Genomic DNA, 21,165 nt, shown 5'->3' with positions numbered 1-21,165 from the left:
TTAAATGTTTGTAATTCAAATAAAATTTGAAAATTGTTGGAATATTCTTCTTTGATACTTAAGAAGGTCCATCCTCTTAATGCTTTTAGAGTCCCACAAGTGCATTTTTGTACTGCTGAAGCCAGAGGCAGTTTTGCCAATGACCAGTGCAAGGAATAAATCACTCTTAGTATTTAGCTGAGCGAGCAAATCACATTCCCATGCAATCTCTATATAGTTCTCTGTTAATTTTTAGACTAGAGCTCCAGTCTGAAGAGTGAGGTGTTAGAGTGGTTGTAGGGATTTAACAAGATATAGCAATGCAAGTATTTCCTACTAGCACAATTCATGGAGTGTTATGATGCTTCCATGTCATTAGTGAAGACATCTTCAAAACAGAATAGCCAAGAGGGCAATTTAGCTCTGTGTTAAAAATTTCATACTCTGAAGCTGATAGTTAAGAAAATTGCATTGTCCTCACAGAAGAATCACATCAGACTTCAAGCAGATGCTGTTTCATTACTGATGTAACACAGTGGTGATATTAAAAGTTTTCATTGCCTCCCTTGAATGTAATGTTAAAACAGACTTACATATTTTGTAGTTCTGACAGAACATTTGTAAGACTTACACTGCTGGGTTTAAAAAGATGGGACACATTCTTTTCTTTCTACAAATTATGCTGCTTCCAAAGGGCAAAACATTGAGATAGTGCCTCAGCTTTATTCCTTTTGAGTTGAAGGTGATGGAAGACCTTGAAACTTTAAAGAAGGCAAGGCAAAGAAGTAGAAAGAGAGCAATGTGGGAAGGGTAAAGATAGTCCTTAGCAGAGAAAAAGTTAAAGTGCTTTCTGTTTTGTCAAGTTGTAAATGTTTAGTAGTTTTCTTACCTTAAAGCAGTTTAATTTTTTTCTTTTTTTGGAATATTGTAAGGTTTTCTAAATATCCCAGCAAAGTAAACAAAGCTATGTACACATGTATTATGCATTAGAAACAAGCTGCCAAGTGACTCAGATGCAATCTCCCCTCTGTCTGCAATAGGGCCAATTTCACACCCAGAACTCTGAGGTTCACATCCAGACCTGTGCCAAACTCTTCTTGATTTCAGCTCACTTGCATTTCATTGGTCAGAGAACAAGTCAGTGCTTGTTGACAGTGTCCCGTGTCTGCCACTCTCTGCAGGGGCACTCCCGTGCCTCAGTTTCCCAACAGGTTTGGTTATGTGACCATGCACCCAACTGGGAAACCCCCTTCTCCTGCACATGGCATTTGCTATCCTGAATGGCATTGTCAGGGGGAGTCCTGGCACTAACATCCTTGCCTGTGGAACAGGCAATAAGTTTTCTTAAAAAAAAAAACAAACACTGGAAGAATTAAAGCAGCACATTCATGTGTGAGAAATGGGAAGATAAAAAAAGAGAGACAAGGAAATTAGAGTAGATGAACTCAATTGCTTACAGCAATTCAGGGGGCTGAATATGTTTGTACACTGATGTTTTTTCCCTTTTATACTTTTTCAGAATAGTGACTTATATTCTAAAGTATTTTATTTATCTACATGCAGCTTCATAAATACCAGCTTTGATCTTGCTGAGTTTAGTTTTATGATTATTGTTCTTCCTGTTTTACATACAGATAAATGCAGAAAGAACTGTTTTGAATTATTTGTAGCAATTACATTAAATCCCAGTTTTCCATGCATAATGTTATCTGTACTCTTGAGGATCATGATAAATACTTTTAATATACTTTAATGGGCTAATCTTACAAGGAATTTTGCATTGCCACAATAGAGGCAGCATTGCAGTAAATTAAATTACAGTCCACACAATTAAATAGAATAATGAAAAAAAATCAGACTTGGAGCAACAACTCTTTGGAGTGCCCTGAAATTCAATTCCACAAGAAACATAATAGAAGAATATGGTGAGTGGAATTTAGATAGCTAAGTTAGATATTATTTACTTTGTAATATCTCCATCAGGGATTAATGTTCTCTTATTCAGTTGCATTGATTAGTCTCTGGATCATTTTTCAGATTGATTACTGTTGTAATGTAGCATTCCTTTTTCATTTATTTATCCAACATCAATATAACCTTAGAGATATAACTTCATTGCAGTACAGTTGTTCTGTAATCCACAATAATTTGTGGCTTCGCAATAATAGCTGTAAGGAAATCTGTACAGATTTAATTTGAGTTTATAGCCATTTATTACAAGAAAACCACCCTATCTTCTTTTAATCTTCTTTGAAAAGAAAATTTTCTGGCAGAGAAGTATTCTCTGACAAGCTTCTTTCCAAGTATGCTTGGGTGTGAGGTATGTTTCTGCTTTATCAAAGATAGCTAAAGTAAGGCATATGTGCAGCTCTGACAGTTTTGAATAAGCAGCATAATCATAAGGTACAGTGTTAGCATTACAAGTAATATTATTTACTTTTTCCTAATTTTACTAGTTTCTGGGGTTTTTTGATTGCAGGTGAACATGAATTCAGTCCAGTTTGGAGCTGGCACTTGGAGTCAGCAGGACTGTAATGTTTTCCTTTAGTTCCCACCACTGTGTGGCTTTGGCTTTATTTCTCAGTTCTTACTTTTCCTACAATAAAAGCTCTTGTCCATCTAATTTAGAGGTGTTTGCAGAGAATGATTTTGTTGATAATTATAAATCTTACAAATGCGGCATATTCATACACTAAATTCAGAGTTTTCTGAGTTCAGATGAATGAGCTGTTATCCTTACAGAATATATCACATACCTAAGGACCTATATGGATGTGCTCAAGACTTTCAGGCTGTTTTGCCTATTTTTTTATTAATAGGATATTGTATCTATATGTGAACTCAGATATTCCTTTAGTTAGAATCAGATCAAGTCCATTTATAATACAAAATAGATTTTTTTTTTCAGACTTTGTGGAGGAGATGAGAGGGGTAGCAGTTAGTGATTAAAATCAACACAAAGCCTTACTCTAATCCCTGCCTCGTCATCTTCCTTTCACAGTCTCTGAGAAATTTCTTTGAAACCAAATCTTTAGAAGTAACTCTAGTACTTACTAGACCCTCATCTCATGAACTGTGTTTAGAGGACATAGGAACACAGCTGGGATGTTTTTAGCTTATGAATGTGCAAATGCTTTGCTGAATTTTGGCCTTATAGGCCGATCTTCCCTTCCTGTGCTTACAAACCCTGCTGTGAAAGTCAATGGCTGCACTGTGTGTTTGTTCTTTGGTGATGAATGATTTAGGGGTGTCTAAAGAACTCACTTAAGAGTAATTTTCATGAAGTGAAGAGGAAAAGTAAATAAAACCTCCTCTGTTTTTCTGTCCAGCAGCAGGTCCTGCTTCATCTCTTCTATTGCCAAATGCTTATCTGATGTGAGAGAGAAAGAAAACTAATTTTTTTTTTAAATTGTATTATGTTGGTAATCTTTCTCCAAGGATCTGTTTACAGAATGAGGGGATATAGGGAATGTCCAGCAAGTCTTACTTCCTTAATTAAAAATATAATTAGCTATCTATATAACTCTCAGCTCTAGTGCAACACTGGTTAGATTGAATCTCTAGTTGTTAAGAGACTTGATCCAAAGGCATATATGCAAGTCCAAAATTAATGTTTCACATTTCTTTAAACTGATGTAACAAATGTGTACTCTTGTATAGTTTGACAATAAATTATTAATTCTGTTTTACTATTTCAAGGCCAAATCCTGGGTGTCAGCAGTTGCAAACAGAATGTTTTAGTTTGTTGCTTTGAAGATTTAGCTGCAATTTCTAAAACATGCTCTGCAGAAATTAATCTCTTGCAATCATCGCCCAGTTAGATATAGGAAGCTTTTTCTTCAATTCCTTTTAAGTAGAAAACTCAATCATGATGCTGAAAAGTGCGTGGTAAAAGAATGATGTGATATTAAACCTTGAATTGTTTTGGGGTTTTTTGCCCTTTCATCATCCAGACCCAGGATAATTTGATGTGGATCTAATTTCAGCTTTGCAGTAGTTGAAGGGAGCCTACAACAAAGATGGAGAGAGACTATACACTCACAGGAGCCTGTAGTGACAGGACAAGGGGTGGTGGCTTCAAACAGAACGAGGGCGGGTTTAGATTAGATATTAAGAAGAAATTATTCACTGTGAGGGTGGTAGGACATGAGCAGGTTGCCCAAGGATGCTGTGGATACCCCATCTTTGGAGGAGTTCAAGGCCCTTTTGGATGAGGCTCTGAGCAGCCTGGTCTAGTGGAAGGGCAGGGGGGTGGGAACTGGATGGTCTTTAAGGTCCCTTCCAAAGCAAACCATTCTGTGAGTCCATGACTGTGATATGACTCCCCATGTTTTACAATTCATGTATTTGAAATGGCTGTCTTTGGTTTTGTCTGTTTTCTACCACCTTCTTGCTTTTCTTTCTTATTACATCAGCAGAGCAATACTGAATCTGCACATTTGCTTTCTCCTTTCATGATACAGACAGCTATCACTGCTTCTTATTCTGAAATTTGCGGGAGAAATATTACTATTATATATTCTGAAAAAAAAAATTAAAATATAGTGTCTGAACTTACAAAATGTGGAGTTTTTTAATGAGGTTCACATACAGTAACTGCTGTTTTTTTTCTTTAAGGTTTGCTCTTTATTATTTTTATGCTTAGTATACAAAACTTATAATATGCATTATGATCTACATACCCAGGTAAAATAATTTTAATGCAAGTTCAGTATTAAATGAAGATGGCACATTGATTTCATTGAAGTATATCAGATAGACTAGTTTATAAAAGGTTCCAAAAGTACTTGAAGTATAGTGAAAAAGATGTTATTCAGCGTTTGGACTATATGGAATTTTGGCCTAATACATCTACAGAAATGCATTTCAATTTATACTGGCAGTCTTTTAAGGAAGGGAATAATCTATAATTAAAAATAGATGAAAGGATTTTACATGTGTAGCACAAAAATGCAGCAAAAAAAAGCCTGCTATGTAAATTTAAATTACTTTTTTCACATGGGCTTCAATGAGAAAGGGCTTATGATAGATCATAGACAATGTTATTTGTTGTATGGACTTCAGATTCCAAACTGAGCTTCTCCATGTCACAGCTATAAATTTTGCTTTTATTATATAGCAATAAGGGCAAATTTTCACAATTTGTTTTATACTATTTGTAGAATATATTTCAGCAGTGAAATCTAGGGGATGTCATACAACAATGAATTATTAATTCATCTAGTGTCATTTCTTGGCTCTGGAAATAGTATTCAGTGGTTTATAGAACTGAGAGGAGAAAGGAGCAAATTATATTCTTTGATAATTAAAAAAGCTAGTGTGATTGAGGAGAGAATTTGTTTCTCTCACACGTAACTTATCACTGTATACCATGAAATACAATATCAAATAACTCTTCATAATACATTGGCTGGCAAAGAAGCGTATGTTATGTGTCTCAGCATGCCTAATTAAATTTTGCCAAGATATTTGTTCAAAGATTTTTTGTTGCATTGGATGAAGAAATGTCATCAGAAAGAGAAAAGCAAAAAAGCACAACTCTTTTATGTCTTCGGAATATATTTTGTGTATGGGGTGAAAGTTTGGGAGGACTATTGTGGGCAAGTATTAGAAGAGATTCCAGATAGGAGAAAGGAAATCCAAGAATCTATTTAGATAGGAATTGCAAAAAAGCTGTAACAGGTGATGCCAATCTAATGAGTTTTCTTATACTGAGTTTGATTTATTTCTTTCTTTTTCTGTAAGTTAAAGGGTTTATAGACATAAAGGAAGTATCATCACATTAAGGCTCAAATATTATGGGGCATGAAAAACTGAGATTTATTCCATACACCATGACATATTTATGATAGTTTGTTCCTTTGTTTTTGTGATTTGTGATGCATGCTCTCATTTTAATTTTTGGAAAAGTCATTCTTTATATGTTGGCCACAGTTGAGTGTCATTAAGAAGATGAATGTGCTTCTGGACTAATATAAGTGTATCTGAATGACTGGAAATGTTAGCAATTATTCTGTTGCTTTTTGGCATCTCAGGGGATAAAACCAAAAATGCTGAGACTACACATAAAATGATAATTCTATATTGTTTGTTTTATAATTTTTTTAGATGTCTTTGGTGACTGAGTTGCTGTAGTCAGTAGTTGGAACTTTGAGCTGCTTGTAGTTTTTTTACTTGTGTTTGGGTTTTGTTGGTCCCTTTTGCTGTTGGGGTTTTTTGAAGTAAAATTTTATCTGTCCTTGTTTATTACTTTTTTCTCAGTTCAAAAGTGTGTTATTTATCTGGATGATGTCTGACCCTTTAGATAGATTGTTTTTTTGTACCTGCACAGTCCCTGGTGTGGTCCTGACATGGATATGCTAAATTCTGCAAACATCATGCACGTCTCTGAAGTTGCAGCAAACTCAAGACATAAAAGAAGGGGGAACTTCACTTCTTTCATGCACTGCTATTCACATCACCACAGGTGACCTCACTGCTGCATTCTGCCATCCTTCAGGCAAGGCTGTTGGCTCTGCTGGCTAGCCCAGGAGTGATCAGTGTTCCCATTTATCTAGCTGAGGTCCATTCCTGAAATCGAGTGGTGTGAATGCTACTTCAGTGTGTGCAGCAACACATTTTCATAAGAACAACCTCAAGCTGCTTGCATGCTTAGGCCAGTCATGCTAATGTATTCCTGTGGGGTGCAGTGAAATAGTTGGATGAGAACTTGGACATGAGCTGACAATGTGCCCTTGCAGTCCAGAAAACCAAGCACATCCTGGGCTGCATCAAAAGCAGTGTGGCCAGCAGGGCAGTGGAGGGGATTCTGCCCCTGACTCCACCTCATCAGAGTCCACCTGGGGTACTGTGTCCAGCTCTGGGTTTCCCAGCATACAAAACACGTGGACATGTTAGAGTGTCTCCAGAGCAGGTCAGAGAGCTGGATCACCTGTCCTATGGAGACAGGCTGAGAGAGCAGGGGCTGCTCAGCCTGGAGAAGAGAAGATCTGATTGCGTTTTTCCTACATATAAAGGGGGCTTAAAAATCAGACACAGAAATCCTTTTTATCTGAGCCTGTAGTGACTGTACAAGGGACAGTGTATTTAAACTGAAAAAGGGTAGATTTAGACTGGGGTTTAGGAAGACATTTTTTATAATGAGGGTGGTGAGGCACTGGGACAGGTTGCCCAGAGCAGTTCTGGGTGTCCCATGCCTGGGGGTGTTAAAGGCCACAGCGAATGGGGCTTTGAGCAGCCTGGTCTAATGGAAGATGTCCCTGCCCAATAACAGACCACTTGGAGCTAGAAGATCCTGAAGGTCCCTTCCAACCCAAACCATTCTATTATTCTATGATAAAAATACAGATTTAATTTGGGAAGGCATAAAGGTATCTGGGTATATGACATCCAGCCCAAATGTTTATGTTTATCCTAATGAACAGTGACAGCATAAAGCTTGACTTTGAATTTGAACCCATATTTAAATAAAGTTCTGATATGGTCAGGTAAATTCTTTGGTGACCTTGGAAGGCATTCAGTAGAAGAAAATCTCAAATGTCATTTATTTGCATTCTCCTTTTGCTGCTCAAGTAGATACCAATGTAGGAAATCTCTATTATCTCAGATTTTATGTCTGAAAAAAATCAGTAGTATAGGTTTCAGTTGTGCACATGATTCTTACCTAGTTAGATTACTATTATTATTTCCAGATATTCCCACTTGCTGTATCATAGTTTTTAATGTAGTCATATGCATATCAAGATCAATGATGCCAAGATGATGAAGAATAGCAGTTCCTAAGTAAAAATAACAGTTCCTAAGTACTAGATTACTGTTTATAGTTTTCTAAATCTTATTAAAATTAAAAAATAGGCTACTTGGCTCTCATTGATTATGATCATGTGAAAAAGAACAAAATAAATCTCAAATTACATAATTATATATTGTTAGCTTATTATAGCTTTTTAAACTTTTGACTGTCTTCTACGGTGAAAAATGTTATTATATCTCCATTTCTAATTGCCCTACTGAACTTTATTTTTCTGTTTTTTCAAAATCCTTTGAATATGAATATAATTTCAAAAGTGATTCCAGCATTCTTATTAGGCATTTTATAAATGGGTGTTTCTGGCAGATTACTGGTTTAGGTGATCAGCCCTTAAATACTAAATACTGCATTTTCATTTAGTTTTGACATGGAATGACTCATCAAGTAGCTTTTGTAAAAATGACATCACCAAGTACTTTTGCAACATAATATAAGAAGAACTTTGAAATATAAAGTGACACTTTCTTAGAGAATATGTAGGTTGCAATACAGTATAAAATATTCTGCAGAACAGCATATAACTTTCTTTTGACTTTTGATGTGAACTCTGAAATGAAAAATGTTTTCAAGAATAGAAAATCATATTTTAATAACATCATTTCTCCATTATAAACTTTTGAAAAAAAATTAGCTGTCATGAGCAACATGTTTAGCCACAGTAAAAAGTAATAATTTACTTAATATGGACATAGTGTTATTTCTCTCGTGGTACATCAGAAAACACGGACTTGTAGAAAAATCTAATTAAGCTAGTAAGTGTATGCAGATTTAATCCAAGAAAAAGAATACTGTCTACTAGAGATTGAATAATGTGTAATTGGGAAAAAATAAGCAACCTTCTACCTGCCAAGGTCATGCAAGCCTTGGAAATGTTGGGGTTTTTTGATCAGAGTACTGCTCTACTTTCACTTTTGCAGTCCATCTTCTGCACTGCTGCTGACCAAACAAAGTTTTGGCCATCTTATCTAAATTCCTGAAGTGCATAAATAGAGCTCCTGATTTGGATGTATAAATGTAGTTGGCTATATGGAAACAAAAATAAACCCTTGCTGGAATGAGTGGAGATTTAATGAGCACCATCATTCGGGTGCAATTATCTCTTCATGTGGCAAAATACAGACATGTCTTAGGGCAAGCTGAATTATTCTCTGGTCAGTGTTGAGTGTTGATTTGCTTAAACATGAGTGTCTAGTGCCATTTGAAGTGCCTGAGGGTATCTCATGTGCCCTGTACTGTGAACTTTGACCTTCATGTCCCTTGCACTTTCCTCCCACCTTTTATGTTTGTTAAACTTCTCATACCCACCGATGTGTCCTGGCATATTCCATGTTCTAAACCTTGTACTGCTTGGATAATTGCCTGTCTTTTCTGTAGTATGGTTTCTAGCATATGGCTAGGATTGTGGACCAAGTATTTTATTAAAATTAAAGGGGTTAATGTATTTCTGTGACTACTGCTAATTTCTTAAATTCCCTTTTAATTTCTTCTGGCTAGGTTTTATTTGTCTCCCCGTTACCCTTTCCTGGACGTCCCTTTGTTTCATATAATGTTCAGAAATTTCTAAATCCTTCTTGCAGCTCTGATATATACCCCAGTTTATAATGCCAGTTTCATCATGTCTGGATGTTTAAACACAGTTGCTTTAATATCTGGTTTTGCAATTTCTCAGTGTTTTCAATCCCCAGTTTTGCTGCTACACTGAACTTTTTAGTCTTCTAGACATTTTGCCAACTATTTGGCAGTATTCATTTCAGGCCACCAGCATTGCTACTGTGTACACAGCAGTTGTCTTACTTGCTGCATCCTTTCCTGTTGTGCTTGAAAGCCCTTTTCTCTTCTCTAATCGCTGGGCTTTGGCAGCCTCAGGCTCAGAAGAGGAGGCATGGTGCCAAGTTCTCGCAAGCTGTCAGTCTTGATTTCCAGAGCAAACCCTATGAAAGGATGCAGTGGATAACATGGCCGGTGTTAGGAAGCGCAGCTCAGTGTTTTTTCACATGCACACACTGTTCACATTACCAAAACCCACTGGGCATGGGCAGCGGCTTCTGCGTCGTTGCTCTGCCGCCTGTTGACAGCCCCAGGAGAGCATCTTCCAAAGCACGTGCAAGGAGACATGGCTCTGCACAGTTCTCAGAGTGTGTCATTTCACTGAGGAAATTACCTTTTAAAGCATGATACTCCACATGAGAATCCACACTTTCCTGCAAGAATTTATTGCTTAAGAAAAGAGGTACAGAGTGGCACTTCTTGATGAGGAAGGAAAAGTCAGTATGACAGTTGCCTGCAGCCTCCTGACCAGTCAGCAGTGCCATAAAAATCCCACTGGGGAATCCTGGGAAGGTGAAGTGGCAGAAGATGGCTTAAAGTGATGTAATACAGTAGATGTGAGGTAACATCCCACAAAACCAGTATATACAAATAAACATCAAAGCCTTGTCAGAAATGTCATCTCACTTGGGCCTATTCCATGGGGTAGCTTTTCCATATTTTGAGTTTCTGTTTCTCAGTAGACAGAAGGCACTTACTGGTTCCTGGCCACACACTCATTCGAGAAACTTCTAAGCTATTACAGAATACTTAATTAATTTATTTTTGCCTACATAAAATAACTATAAAGCATGAACAATATCCTGAGTGCCTGTAGTCAGTAAAGTATTCATGACATGTGCTTGGGAGCATGGCTGGTAAACCATTCTTGTGAATTAAACATTTTTCTGCTTCCTTTAGTGTTGAGCAATTCTTCTCAAGCATGCATCAGATACTCTACTGGGCCTTCCAGTCTGAGTGATATGGATAAAAACATTTTCTAAGTAAGCTGGGGTAATCATCTGAGTCTTTACTGATTTTTACCATATCCTTTAACATAGAGATGGTGAAAGAGATTTTTGATGTACACTATTTGTGTATACTGATTTGTATTTATGTCTGAGGAAAACTTGTATACCATGAAATCCAGTATTTGTATTGGAAGTAGTCTTATGTGCCACATTTGTGCAACCATGGTGTAAGGTCATAGGATGTTAGCTTGGATGTTAGGAAGAAATTCTTTTCTGTGAGGGTGGTAAGACAATGGAATGCACTGCCCAGAGAACTCATGGACTCCTCATTCCTGGAAGTGTTCAAGGCCAAGTTGGATGGGGCTTTGAGCAACCTGCTCTGGGCTTGGAATTAGATGGTCTTTAAGGTCCCTTCCAAACCATGCCATTTTATCAAGACCAACATTATAATTTCAAATATCCCTCTGTTTCTCCTTCTTAGCCAGCTTTATATGCAGAGTGTGATGACATATGGTATGGAATGTGTCTTGCATCAGTTGGGATGAGCTGTCTCTGTTGGGTCATGTCCCTCCCAACTCCCATGCACCTCCAGCATCCTCGCTGGTGTGGCTGGGTGATAAGCAGAAAAGGCCTTGGCTCACTGCTCAGCAATAGCAAAAACATCTCATTATTGCCAACACTGCAGCAGAGTCCAGAGCATTGCCAAAATACCTCACACTGTGAAGAAAATTAACTCTATTCCAGCCCACACCAGTACTGGTGGAGCAGGCACAGGGTGAGTTAACAGGTCTTTATTCATCCCTTTTCTAGAAGCTGCCCTCAGTATTTGATCAAATTTTGCTGCAAAACTTCAGAATCACATCCAGAAATACCCTTGGTAGTCTACTTTTGCTGATTCCTTCTGCCTAAAATGCTCATCCACTCAAGAAAGTGAAATAACATTCTGGTCAATAAACACTAGGGAAATTCAGCTCACTGGCTGATCCCATGTAAAAGGCATTGACGTCGAAGAATCTGCTGCTAGGTACTTCAGGAGAAAAAAGCAAAGGTCAATAGTCAGTAAATTAAATACTCATTGCAGATTATTTACGTAGCTCTACTTCATACCCATAAATTAGAGACATTTCAAACCACAATCTGTGCCATTGCTACCATGTGAACAAATTAATCTATGCAATTTAATATAAGCAATAAAGAAGTTTTTAAAATTTACTTCAGACTAGAACAATAATATTTTTGTTTTTTTCAGAATGATTCTAGAAAAGTGAACGGTGTTAAGCCCTTTGGTGTCTAAAGGAGCCTTTTCCTTTGGCCATCCTGCTCTTGGTAAACCTAGGAACATAGTGCTTATATTGGAAATTGCTGCATTCATTAATTTCTGCTTGTACAACTTGGTATATTGTTTCCTATTTCCTTGTACTTCTAGTGACCAGATAACTTGCGGGCAATTTAAGAAATCACTTATGAAAGGTTAGCCATTTAAACAGCAGTTCTTTATTCTTTCAGTATTTAAATTCCTATGACCTTCTCACCAGTTAACATATTAGACTTAGGATCCTAAGTACTTAGAAGGTAATTGGGTTTTAGCTTTAAGAAAAAGAGGGATAATAATTTCAAAACCTATCAAATATGGATCCATTCACTTCTCAAAAGGAGGAGAAACTTCTCAACAAAAATGTAATGGCATTTATCCTCTGGAAAATAGCATCATGAATTTCAGTCTCAGATGACAGGGCCCAGAGTCTGTAAGCCCACCCAGCATGCAGTGACTTCACCAAGTTATCCCATGAGGCACTAATAATTCCCTTCATTGTCGTCTTGGAGTTCTTTTGTCCAAGGAACTTATTTTCATAGTCCATCTATTCTCTGGGATTTAAGGTAAAAAGCAAAAAGAGAGAAGAGATGAGGAGTTGCATGGGGGCTGCTTCCTTTCACATCCATTTCATAGGGAGGATTTTGAGATATCTGACACTGTGGGACACAGAAGATGGGCAAAGTCCTCACAGTAGCACTTCCATGGCCCCAAAATAATTTGGTTACATTCAGATGAGAAGAATGGACGATGAAAGATAGAGGTGGTCTAAGGACTGCATTTTAAGTCTGTGGATGGTCACTACTGTGGATAATGCTGTGGGTCATACTGATGCATTTTTCCCTAACTCTTTTCCAGTTTTTCTCCCCAGAGGACTCTGTGGTTTAATGCAGAAGTAAAGCTAACACACAGGCTTGTTTGACTGGGCAGCTGTCCATCCTCTGCCACCGCCCAATGCTCCTTCTGCCTCCTCAGAGCAGGCAGTGTCTTTGTTGCCAGACCTGGAACTGGCAGGCTCTGTGGGCTGTGCTGATTCCTGTGTCTGACCCTGAGCAATGCTCCACTCCCTGTGGGCTCAGAAGGTAGAAGTCCAGGAAGACGTAATAATTGAACACATGACTAATTGTTACAGGATCAATAACTGATGTATTTAGGATTGCTCTATTTCATTAATTTTCAGTGCAGAGATTTGGTTACATTCAGCAGTTATACAAACTGGCTTTACTCTTCAAATAATCTGTCAATGATAACCTTTTCTGCTAATGACCTCTGGAAAAAGAGGGTCCCTTAGCCAGGCCATACCCAGTTCTCCCTAGGTTCTGCAGTGGTATGGGAAAACTCATATGTATTCATTACCAAATGCAAATATTTAAAAGGGAAGGCTTTTTAAAAGAAGCAAGCATAAATCATCTTAATGCACATAATGTAAACACTAAATGAGGGCTTTTGGAGAGCACTCAGTACTCTAGCCCCTCTTCAATGCATCACAACATAGAAAATAACTCTGCCATGAGAGATGTTACCCTTGTCACTCTGTGTTTCTGTCACTTTCCTGGTCTGCTGTTGGCCACTCTTCTTGCTGGCTTTCCCCCACAGACAGACCTCAGACCATCCCCAGCCAAATCTGAAAGCTCTCCTGAGATGGAAGTGGAGGCAGTCTCATCTAGAGCAGTGCTCCAATTCATGTTGCTTAGTTTAAAGATGAATGTGGAAGCATTATGTGTGACACAGCATTTTCTTAGACAGTGTGTGCTTTTAAGGAGTACCTGTGCTTTATTTCTCCATATACAAGCAGAAAATTTTCCCATTAGCTTTCAACAAAAGACAGACTGTGCAGCAGCAGTCTTCTTTCCCCTAAGGATGGCAGGCTGTCATGTCTATTAATCTTCCACACATTATTGTCACCTGCATGCTTTGTTCCAGTATGATGAATTTTTACACCAAATACAGAAAACTAGTGATATTTGAGAGAAAGAAGTCCCCTTGACAGATGTGGACACAAAGATGGAAGTGGGCAGGGTTAAATTTGTGCCCTATGGTGAACCATATGGCCTGTTTTGTTTTTCTTCATTGTGGTTACTGAAGGATTTTTAAAACTCAGTAACAAAATTTCAAAGGAGTTTCATTCATCAGGTTGGAGATGATTTTATATACTTTATTAAGTCATCCTGTGAGCTTCAAAGGGATATTTGTCCATTCATTAGAGTCCACATTACTGCCACCATTCTTAATGGCAGCACCCAGTGCATTTAATTCAGATGGGATCTCTGAGCTGATATCAGAATAGAAAAGGTTGAATCATGGATGTTCCCATTCACATTGCTACCTTTCCTTTATAGTTTTGTTACAGGTTTGGGGTTTTCTTTTTGGTTGGTTTTTTGTTGTTGTTGTTGTTGTTGTTTTGGTGTTTGGTTTTTTGTTTTGTTTGTTTGGGTTTTTTTTTTACATTACTTTCATTTGAAAAGGGCCTGGATTGTTTTTGTTACTCAGGTTATATTGTTGGTGTATGCTGGAGGTTTGCAGTTAAGCATAGCAATGAACTTTATTGTACATTACAGCACTCTGTGCCATAGTACTGAGATCATATTATTTGTTCAAGGCATTTTGTGAGATGATGACTTAATGCCATTTAAACAATGTTTATGTGGGTTGTGAATTAAATTGTCCTTGCATTTATATTAGTATTGCCTCTAACTGAAAACTGTTAATTTTCAAAATTAGGAGGAAGTATTAAAGCTGCTTTTCCCACTAAGTTGTTTTCTATTATATGTAATTAATAGCTGCATTAAGTATTCTAGTTAAAAATATTTTCCTGGTTCTTTTTTTTTTCCCAGCCTTTTACCCATTATTAAAAATGTGATTGGTTAGGATGAATTTTCTTTAGTTTTTAGTTATAGTCCCCTACTGACTTCTTTTCCATGGCTCAAATTGAGTTCAATATCTATATTCCAAGGTACAGCATGGATATTTCTTAGAAGTGTTATTCTCTATAAAAATTTATTATTTTCTTGGATATTTTGCAATCTGCTGCCTTAATAGCAAGTTACAGAATTATTACCTCTCTGTTCCAAGTTGAAAGAAACCTTTGTTAAAAACAGTGAAATAGAAATGGTCAGTTATACCTCCTGGCAGTACTGCAAACTTGAAAACTTGGATCCCAATTATTTCTTTCAAAGTTATACAGTTTTTAGTACCAGCTTCTGCCATTTTACAGAACCAGGTACAGAGACCAAAAGAGTATTTGTAAAGAAGGAAACCTTAAAATGGCGAGTGAAGGGAAAATGATTCACTTTGATATTGATTAAGTATTTAAAAATTTGTTTCTGTAACATAAAGATACAAAATTACCCTCCATACCCCTTATTTTCCACCACATCAGTTAGTATTACCCCTCTGAGTTTGGAAAGCTGATGAGAACCACTCATCATGAGGGAAAACAACATTAGCAAACTCATCAGATGATACATTCTCGGCCAGGAGATGGAGAGCTGCCCTAGCCCTGGGCTGTGTGGCTCCTGGGGGAGGGTCCTTCTCCTTGTCTGGGGGAGATTTTTGACTAGAGTGATGCTCAAATGAAGCAAACCTGGATTTATTATGGTTTTCTGTTTGTGGAGGGTAGCATTGAAGCATTTCTTTGTTGGGATGGAGCCTAGGGAAGGAAACTGCCTCTCAGAAGCTCTCTCTGAGACAGAGCTCCTCGGGGCTCTTCTATTACTGGAGCAGCTGATGGGGTGTGCTGGGTTCAGGCTGACAAAATCCATCACCCCATGCTGGCTGGGGCAGGACCATGACAGGAGGGTGTCCTCTCACAGCTGACCTTAGAGTACACGTGCTCTCAGGTCTCTGTCCTTCTGCTCAAGGACTGGAAACTGATAGGAGAACATACAACTAACCAGACAACAACCTTACAGCCCAACAATTTTTAGCATGTTAATTTCTGTAATAAATTAAGTGAAATGGAGTCAAGCAAGCAGGAAAATAACACATTTTTTTCACATAAAATTCATTAGAACAGACAAGAACATAGGGGAAATAAACCACATCCATATAAATATAATGGGATTATTTTTTTCATGTAGTACAAAATAATATTGTTAATGAGAGATATTTTACTATCAGTTTAGGAAAGGCACTTTTTGTAGGCAGAGTTACTTTGACAGCTTAATGAGATTAAATAAGCAAAATTAAAGTAGGAGAAAGCATTTTCAGTTCAAATACAGTGTTTAAAAATTCCTGCCATATTTTTTCTAATACCTTCATGGAAATCAAAATGAGGCTTAGAGGCACTTGAGAATTTTTATTCCTGGAAATTTCAATGGCTGGCAGCCAGTGCCTGTTTTCTTGGCCTTTTGATTGAAAAAAAAATTAAATAAAAGAAGTAGCGAAACAAGATGGTTGGATTACTTTTTCTTAAAACTAGTATAGCCTCAATTTTAGGACTGAGTTTTCACCCTATAGGGAGTCTATTTTTTTTAATCAGTCTGTAGAAAGCTAAGCTGAGATGAAAGACATACTGTAATGTGTATTTGTGTAATATATAATGCCTGTGAACCAACAAAAGTAAAATTGTGCAAACTGTATCCTACTTTTTTACTGGTTTTGTTTTCTGAGTATTTTATGTAAGTAAAAATACAATTAAATTATAAAACATATGTGACTCATATCTCATATAACATTTTGATATCGTAATAGAATGCACTTGAAAATCTGGGTTTTTTTCATTATTTTGTTTCATGTTGAAAATAGAAAAGTGTATTAAACATGTGTTTAGTCATAAACAGCACTATTCCATTCTGCAAAAGAAGCAAACAGTCTGCTTTTAGCTGGCTGACATACTCTAAATCCATAGTCCTGCCAGTTTTTTTGGTTTAAACAGATATGAAGGACAATGACTTCCAGTATGTTTGCAGGTTACAGAAGTGGTCTCATAGTGGTTTAACTCATTTTTGTGTCATATATATATGGCATGCTATATAAAATAGGAGTATTATTGTTCATGCTGATAATACAATACATACTGCGATCTTCTAATTGAAAGAATTATTCTTTCATGCCAGAAAGCTGTCTGCTATGTCTTATGAGGAACATAGAAAGTCACAATGGACATTTGGAAAATTCAGTAGCAAAATAATTGGTGTAAAATCGCAATACAGCAGAGCACTGATGACCATGTGCATAATCTCTTGAAGTGTCTATTATGTCCACTTTATGTTCAGCCCTTTGGCTTTACAGATTTATTGAGAGTCAGGTGTGAGAATAGGCTGCACAGTTCATGCCAAATGGTTTGCTTCAAATGACAGCCCACCTCTGGTCGCTGTCAGGACAGAGTGAAGCGCGGTGCGCCGGTGCAGGGCAGGGTGTGCTGCTCAGGCACACCCAGGCCATGAGCTGAGCACTGCCTGTCCCTGGCAGCGCCGGCTGCCTTGGGTTGGAACAGCCAGGACGTTGTTGTGCGCAGCTCGTTTGGAGTCATGGCAAAAATGGCCTGGGAAAGCTCACAGGCAGGAAGGATTCAGTTAGAGGAGGAGGAAAAGGTGACCAAGGAAACCTGGGCAGGCACTTGGTGCTCCTGCAATGGACAGTGCAAATTAATTACATGACTGTAAGTGTTTACAAATTAATTACATCCTTGTATCTGTGTGGGCATTTTAAGTGTAACGTTGATGAAGTACTTAGACATAATTTGATTCTGTTACTAACATTAAATTTAAAAATTATAAGCTTCAATTGTAAGGTTTACTAGTTTCTCATTCTCCATTTTACCGTGTTGTATGTGCATTACTGTTACTGCTGCACTACCATCCATTTTGCTCTTTACTTCAAACTGACAGGAAATTGCACAGTAAAAATAAATTATATATACATAAATAAACATATGTATATATTTAATATTTTTTCTAAAATAGAGGAAGAAATAAAATTACAAATATGTTGAAAAGTGCAAAACAGACCAATGTGTTTGGCCTTTATTTTTTTCCTAACAAAAGCATTTCATATTTAAGCAGTTCACATGTCAGTAAAAATAGTCAACTAACTTACCAGCACTCCAGCAAGGCATTGCTTCTACAGAAAAAGATACAGCAGGTGTCTCATACATTACCTGAAGCTCCAAATACTATCTGACTGATGGTCCTGGTAGGGAACAGAGATTGTAAATGTCCAAAGAAATCAGTGAAGCTTCAGCATATATTTAATGCTGAAGTGCCAACCCAAAGAAGGATGATGTTAGGATTGAGCATAACAACTCTGTGTCAGAAGATCACACTTCCCTGCTCTAGAGGAGGACTTGCTCCTGCCCTGTCTGTAATCATATAACATGGCCATTTTAATGACCTGATTACACTCTTACAATGAGTTCTGCTCCCGTTACTAGGATCTGAATTCTCTCTCCAGAAAAAAATTATCTCTGGTAGCTAGAAATTTAATCCTTGAGTTTCATTTTTCTTCCTCTTTCTTTTTTTTTTTTTTCATGTTTTAATTTTTTTAATGGAGAACATATGTCCCTTCTAAATCTACTAGGCAAAAAGTGCAAGCTATTTTAAATGCCTCTCCTGAAAGATACTCCCAGTACTTCTGAGCATCCTAGTAATTTCTCTTTGTACCTATTCCAGCTTGAACGCTAAGCTCATTGATGCTTCATTGGCTGCAGTAGCTGTTTTCAGTGAAAGATTTTTGATCAATATTTCTCATTCTGCAATGAGCAAAATGCATTATAAATACTGCAATGAAAACCTCACTTCATTTATTACTTGGCTTAGAAATATAAAGCCAGATTATACCAACATTTACAAATACAACATTTTCCAAGGATGTAAGTAAATGACTTAGTGCTTCTGCCAGAAACATTACAAAGAGACTCTAAAGAAAAATGTTTATTTTTCAATGCAGTATAATTTACATAGAGCACAGCAGTAGATAGAAATTTAGAATTAAATATGAAGTATTATATTTAATAATGCATAATGTTGGTGGGAATTTCAGTATTTCTAAGCCATAAATTTATTAATGCAATATATCTGGTAAAATATTGTATATCTTTTTTATATTGCATATTGTATATATTTTGAGGCCATATGCACGTTTTCTGTTGTGTTAATTTTGTAGATATGCTTTCAGAGATGCAATGTCTATGAAAAGATGGATTTGGCTGAGAAAAAAGTATACTCATCCTATCTATGTAAACCTAGCAAAGCATTGCATAAGTCCTTTTAGTCCTGAAATAGTGCATGCAAATGCTTTCAGGGATGGGCCAGGAAAAAATAAATACATTAAGCACTGTGATCCTGAGCCCTGGGGCTGCTGTGTTGGTGAATAATGCAGAGGATACAGCACATTTTGAGTCGGCCTTTGTGATTTCTCTCTGTTGCCTGTGTATTTAGATCTTTTTCATTTGCAAGTTGTTTTTTTTTTTTCTTTTTTTTTCCCTTTTTTTCTTTTCTTTTCCCATTTAATTAAACCTTATCACAAGTGGCATTTTCAAAATTAAAGCATTTCAAGCTGTGGTAGAAGCTGAAATGCAACTCTTTTATTATTCACAATCTTAAATGTTTTTACTAATTCATATTCACTTCACAGCCACAGAGTAGCCATTGTAAATTGCCTGGATGGTTCTAATGGAGCCACTTTGCTTTCACTCCTTAATTTCACTCACTCTTAAATTGGCAGTGACAGTGTAAGTCCATTTTCAGAGCATGTGCTTTTAAGGAACATACCATGATTGAGTTTTTGAAAAGTAGTCACCCAGTCCCAGCAGGAGGATTGAGTGCCTTTAATTCAGGAATTATATAATTAATTGAGAAGGCAGGACAGGCCTCCAAAGGAAAATTAAGATAACCAGTATTCTGTATTTTACTGTTCTCAGTGTAGGAATGATTGTGGTTCTGTACCTAAAGCCAAGCAGAAGGTGACAGTGGGCACATTCGAGTGTCTGAATTTGTGAGAGGTGAAGTTTCACAGCTGCTACTTTTATCCAGTTGAGATTTAGAAGTTTCACTATCTTTGGGGGAATCAATACACCCCTGAATGAACAGAGTAGTTGCTTTTGGGAAGTGTGGATGTGATTTGACTTTGACAGACAATGTTGAAGCTGTGCTTTGTAGAAGAGTCATATACTCATGAATTGGAAGATGGACATGCTTGAGGAGCTTTGCAAAGTAAGGAGGAAAAGGACTTTTTCCATTTATTTTGAGTTATTCTGAAAGAAAGGATGCTCTAATCGTGCCATGAGAGACAAAATATGGACAGGAAGAATAATGGTGGCTCTGGGGTTCCTTTTTTCTTATTTTTCTTTTTTTTTTTCCCAAAAAGCAAGATGCCAGCTCTGGTCAGTTAGTGGAAATGAACTGTGAATGGAAGACATCAGCTCTGTGCTGAGCCTGAGATAGGGGACCCAGCTTCCAGCAGACAGATTTAGTGTTTCTGCTGTGCTTGTTGCAGCTCTGCAGCAGCTGTCTTTCAGCTCTATGTGAGTTCATCCCAGACTGAGCACAGAGCACACCATCTAAACATGTTCTCCTCAGCCAAGTTAAAAGGTGACTTCTGGGAGGTTTGGTTGTGCCTTCTGGTCACCATGAAAAGAAGTTTCTTTCTATTCCTAGTTATTTCAGGTGCCTTCAGAAACCAGCTGGTGCAACTCAGTTTGCTCTTTGAGACCTTTGGCATTCATGTCCTTCCTTGCCTTTCATTTTCAGCTAATGACAAGACTAATTACACATTAGCTTAAAATGTGATTTTTTCAGATGAAAAGCACAAAGGCAAATGTACAGGTCTTTATATAAAAGTATGTCAAACATGCTTACAGATTTATGAAGATCTGTGGTATCATATTCTGTGGAATATGCTAGACTACAAAGGGCAGGAAAGTATATTCAAATAGAAAATAATTCTTAAAGTCCTTTAGAATTTCTAAAGTCATCATTTTGAAGTCAGGCTGTAACTCTTTTCCAATATTCTATTGCTGTTTCTTAAATTTGTCTTTTAATATCTAGCCTTGCACCAACAAGGAGAACTCTCCTAGTACTTCCAGAACTTCTTACTCATTCTCTGTGGTTGGGTAATGCTCTTTCTGCATCTTATAGAGGAAGAAATAAATAACATTTCTCCACTTTGTTCACAGAAAATGTATGCCACATGCCTTTTACCTGGACATAGCAGGAAATAACAGACAGTTTTCTTGTTCAGAAACAGAGCTTTCCTTTCAAAATCCTGACTCCAAATAGGATATTGTTCTTGGTTTCCTTCTGTGAAGACTTTCACATGGACTCCTATGTCTCTTGCCTCTCTTCTTC

General features: G+C 37.2%; 1 protein-coding gene across 15 annotated transcripts in view; it reads left to right on the top strand.

Annotated features, from left to right (window-relative positions):
• Positions 1-21,165, top strand: part of KHDRBS2 (KH RNA binding domain containing, signal transduction associated 2) — a 349,072-nt gene that overhangs the window by 118,521 nt on the left and 209,386 nt on the right. The window lies entirely within an intron of this gene.

The sequence above is a fragment of the Lonchura striata genome, chromosome 3 (genome assembly GCF_050655825.1).
Source record: "Lonchura striata isolate lonStrDom1 chromosome 3, ASM5065582v1, whole genome shotgun sequence".
NCBI classification, from domain to species: Eukaryota; Metazoa; Chordata; class Aves; order Passeriformes; family Estrildidae; genus Lonchura; species Lonchura striata.
The sequence above is the reverse complement of the archived record's forward strand: the minus strand, read 5'-3'. Positions and strand labels throughout refer to the sequence as shown.